This window comes from Dromiciops gliroides, chromosome 1 (genome assembly GCF_019393635.1).
Source record: "Dromiciops gliroides isolate mDroGli1 chromosome 1, mDroGli1.pri, whole genome shotgun sequence".
NCBI lineage: Eukaryota > Metazoa > Chordata > Mammalia > Microbiotheria > Microbiotheriidae > Dromiciops > Dromiciops gliroides.
Window position 1 is genome coordinate 555,696,718 of NC_057861.1, and position 5,037 is coordinate 555,701,754.

At 41.8% G+C, this 5,037-nt stretch overlaps 1 pseudogene; it reads left to right on the forward strand.

Annotated features, from left to right (window-relative positions):
- The first annotated feature begins 3,798 nt into the window (after positions 1–3,798).
- On the forward strand, positions 3,799–4,536 carry LOC122737387 (annotated as a pseudogene).
- The last annotated feature ends 501 nt before the right edge of the window (positions 4,537–5,037 follow it).

Consider the following 5,037-nt stretch of genomic DNA (forward strand, 5'->3'; position numbering starts at 1 on the left):
TATCTACCTTCAGAAAAATAAAAGTAATGGATTCAAGAGTACAAATTGAAGCATATTCTTTTTCTTTCATTTTCTTGGTTTTTCACCCCCAGGAGATGAGTAATGTGGAAATTTGTTTTGCATGACTTTATATTCATAATAATTTTTTAAAAATTTCTTGAGTTCTCAATGTGTGGAGGGAGGAGGAGGAAGAAAATTTGGAACTGAAAATGAAATAAAATTGAACTTAAAAACATAATGCATGACTAAAATGGCAACCAACCTCATTCTCTTGCAGGGACTTTCTAGTTTGCTTTCAAGAACAAGGAAGAGTGCAAAGAACTAATAGCCTATCTAAAACAAGTTGGTGATGCAAGAAACTGTTGAGCTAAGAGGACCATCACATTGGGAGGTGATAATCATGATTTCCACTGAATTGGATTTAAGTGAGGAAGGGCTGTGCAAGGTCACCAACCTCACTCTCTCCTCCAGTGCCATCGGGGTACAGTGGCAAGATATACATCAGACAACTGGAGAAAGCCCAGGATGTTTAGGGTAATTGGGGTTAAGTAACTTGTCTAGAGTCAGCTGGCAAGTGCCTAAGGTGAGATTTCAACTCATGTCCTCTAAGCTTCAGGGCCAATGCTCTATCCATTGTGCCACCTAGTTACCCCACATAACCAAATATTTCCTGAAGAAGTCAAAACTCATTCCAGCAAGTAGACTCTTTAACAAGGTAATAAATTTTTCCCTCTATTTTGGGGGTCCTCAGCTCACTTTACTTTTAGTCTGTGGCCCTGCTGGCAGATGAAATTCCCCCAAGGACCTTTCTAGTTAAGAAAGTCCCCAACCAATTAGTCAGAAATGGGACTATTGGAACTCATCACAGAGTAGCAGAGTCCGCTATCACTCTTGATTACTTAGCTACCTGTTAGGACTCAGAAGCTGAAAACCCTCCAAATACTTCTCAGTAGACCCATGAGGAAAACTTAGGAGCAAAGGTCATAACAGTGAGAGTGGGAAAAGTTAAAATAATCCTTACCTCACCTTCAAAAATGAGATTTAAGGGGGGGCAGCTAGATGGCGAAGTGGATGGAGCACCTGTCCTGGAGTCAGGAGTACCTGAGTTCAAATCAAGCTTCAGACATTTAACACTTACTAGCTGTGTGACCCTGGGCAAGTCACAACCCCAATTGCCTCACTAAAAAAGTAAAAAAGAATTTTAAAAATGAGATTTAAGAACTACTTAGTTCTTCATTATACTTCCTATTTCTCCCTTCCCTCTGAAAACATAATTATCTTCTCTCCCTAAGATGACCAACCAGTATTCAATGCACATGTAACCAGGTCCTGGAAAGCTGCTGATATTGTGAATTACAGAAGGCTCCTCCCATCCCTACCCAAGGACCTTGATGTCTAGCAAAAACCTCAAAAGTCTTGTGACACTCCATGATCCTATTCATTGTTATCTAGAATGTTCTCTGCCCTTTTCTCTCATTAGTATACTGTTTAACTTTCCTACATCAATCTGGTGCCTGGTAGTCATTTTGTTAGAACACCGGTAAGAAACAGCCTAACCCATTACAAGAACCTCTTGTCACAAGTGCAAACTGACAAGTTTAGAAGCAGACATAATGGGCCTCTGGTTCCAAGAGGCTTATACACCTAAGACTATTTGGCCAAAAGTGGAGTTATTAAAACAGTGAAGGAGAGAGCCTCTGTAGAACACTTTATGGAAACCTTTAAGGGACATATTGTTCAAAGCCTCAGCAGTAAGGGAAAAAAAGCTTTCAGCATTAAAAAATTCTCCAAGGCATTAAAGAAAAAATGAAAGACTTTAACATTAAGGGAAAAAAATACATTAAAAGGGGAAAGGGGGGCAGAGAACACCTCAGAGTGGAGGAAAAAAGTCTCCACCCTGCTTGCCTATTGCTTTTAGGGGGAAAAAGAGGAAGGGGGAGCAGAATGGTCTGGTTGTGAAATAAAAGGACCTTACAATGGGTGGAGAAAATACAAAAAAAAAGTTCTTCCTCCCGTTTACTCTACATCAAGGAAAAGCTCTTTAAGTGTATTCCACAAGTGGATGACAACCTTGGATTTAAATAAAGATTAAAGGGCTCTCCTTCCTCTCTCTCATGTAAAGGTTTTTAATTATGGATGATCAAAACTCTAATCTGTAGTGTGGCTTAAGGAGAATCTCTTGGTAAAAAGAAAAAAGTCCTGAACTTGATCTGATCCTCAGAGTATCAGAGACCTAGAATTCAACTCCTGAGGGCCTAAGAAACAAAAATGGGTAAAACTAAAAATGTTTTTTTAAGATGCTAAGGATAACAAAGATTGAAAGCAGAAGAAAATAACTCAAAAACTCTGACAATCAAAAGCTCAAAGGGAAAAACAAACATCTTGCTTCAAGAGCAGTTAGAATTCTTCATATAAATGATGGAAGAATCAAAATATATATATAAATGTTTTGCATAATTTCATATATATATATATATATATATATATATATATATATACATATACGGTGAGAAAGAACTATTATTTCTTCCCTTCTTGACAGGTGGGTGAGGAATAGAGGAACAGAGAATTTGGAACTGCAAATACAAATTAAAGATCTGTTTGTATATATGTACACATATACATGCACCTATATATATGTATATGTGTATATATACACACACACATATACATAAATGAGAATTAAGGAGGAAAAGACTGGGGAAAGTATCAATAGCATTAACAGAAAACATACAAAGCCTTTCCATAATAGCAAATTTCCTAAAAATCAGAATAGATAAAATAGAAATTAATACCTCTAGTAGACAAGAACTCCTAAAACAGTTAAAAGAATGAAAAAAATCATGATGTGAGATATCTCATATAAAAACAACAGACTTGAAAAATAGCAAGGAGAGAAAACTCAAGACTCACAAGGTCACCTGAAATCCATGAGCTAAAAAAGGTCTACAACCAAATGTAACAACTTAAAAATGAGTATAATTCTACAAGGGAAAAAAAAGACTTTTATATTCATCCAGAGAGAACTTTCAAACATTTCTGATTAAAAAAACAGCTGAATAGGTCCTTTGAAATATAAATATGGGAGATAATAAAAAGATAAAAAATACAAATGCAACATCAACAAGAACTTTACAAGGATGGAATGTTTACATTCTAATGAGAGGGATGTTAAAAAATCCTTTTAGAATCCTAATGTCACAAGGGGTCAAAGACATAGTAAACCAAGACAGAAAACCTATACATCCCTCTACACATATAGTCTATTTTTCCCATGCATGAATCCAGGAAGTTGGCTGAGCTCTCCTGAGTTTCCCTCAAAAAAACCACAACATTAAATCAAGCCTCTAAATGGATTCTGAAACTACAGAACCTACAAAAAGAGAGAGACACAACATTCCAACTTGGGATAATTTAGATGACTTCAGGAATAGTCAGTTCCACTTGGGCACAAAAGGGGAGCGCAGCCCCAGCTCAGCTCAGTGCAGCATGTTGAGGGGTCTGGGCAAGTCATCAGGAGGATCTTTGCCACAGCAAAACTACTGAGGCTCCTTGGTCCTGGCTCAGCAGGCTAGTGGTGCAGCAGCCCAGTTGTGAAACCTGCCAACCCCAGCTAAGAGAACATATTGACAGGACAGGCACAACTTGGCCAAGCCCTCCCAGCACAGCGAGCAAGCCCAGGGAAGTGAGGAATCCATAAGTCACAGAGGCCTCAGCGCAGAAAGACAGTGACCAGGCTCCTATGTCCCAGGGGCAGACCTCAACTTTAAAAGTAAAGTAATAATAATAATAATAAATTGTTCCTCAGGCTCCTCCCCCCAGGGCAGTGGATGGTCTCATCTAAAGCAAGCAAGCCAGCCAGCCCCCTTCCAGGTTGCAGGTTGGTGGGAGCAGCCAGCAGCAGGGGGATGACCTGCCAGGCCAAGGTCCTGGAGGTGTCCGTGGAGGGGCGACAGGTGCAGGAAGCCCTGCTGGCCATGCCACATACCACGCTTCTCCACCACAGCACCGGCAAGTTCTTCTACAAGAAGGAAGCACCTACTCCATTGTCACTGTGGGCACCCAGGACATCGACTGTGACTTCATTGACTTCACCCACATGCGGGTCGCCTCAGATGGGCTAGACCGGGCCCTGTGGAAGGTGTTCGGCGAGTTCAAGGATGCCCTTCGGAACTCGGGTGGTGATGGGCTAGGGCAGATGTTCTTGGAGTTCTACCAGAAGAAGTCCCGGTGGCCATTTTCTGAGGAGTGCATCCCATGGGAGGTGTGGACAGTCAAGAGCAGGAGCGGCAGATTTGCCGAGAGAAGGTGGAGGAGAAGCTCTGTGAGAAGGTCATCAACATCGTGGAGGTGATGAACCAGCATGAGTACCTGCCCAAGACGTGCACACAGTCTGAGGTGGACAACGTCTTTGACATGGGGCTTCTGGATGTGCAGCCCTACCTCTACAAGATCTCCTTCCAGATCACAGATGCCTGGGTCACCTCGGTCACTACCACCATGTGCAGGCTCATCAAGGACACACTGGCCCTCTAGCTGCACTAGATGGGACACTCTAGGTAGCCTTCTGAGTGGCTCTGTGGGCCTCACTGCATTCTCTTTCCCTGGGGACTTGACTGTCTGAGGGGTATCTGGAAGGTGTGGTGACAAATGTCTGGGCTTATGGAACCTGGGCCATTCAGAGTCAGGCCTCCTGGCCAAGTTTTCTAGGAGTTACCTGTTATCATCAGGCCCTTCTTAGCCTCCTCAGATGATCTCTTGATTGAAGCCACCCCCCCCCCTTTTTTTTTGGCTGACAGAAAAGGCGCCTTCCCCATTTGTCTCAAGTTGTCGAAGATATCTTCATCTTCAGGTCCTTGCTTAGGACACCATTTCTGTCTTTTCAGACCCCTAGTGTGAGAGTCCCTTGCCCCTCTTCCTCCTCTTCTGTATAGAAAACACACTAAGGAATAGTGAATAAAAGTTGGAAATGTGAAAAAAAAATTAAGCCACAATATGAGTAAGAAACATAAAAGGACCCTTATCATTACCACTGAG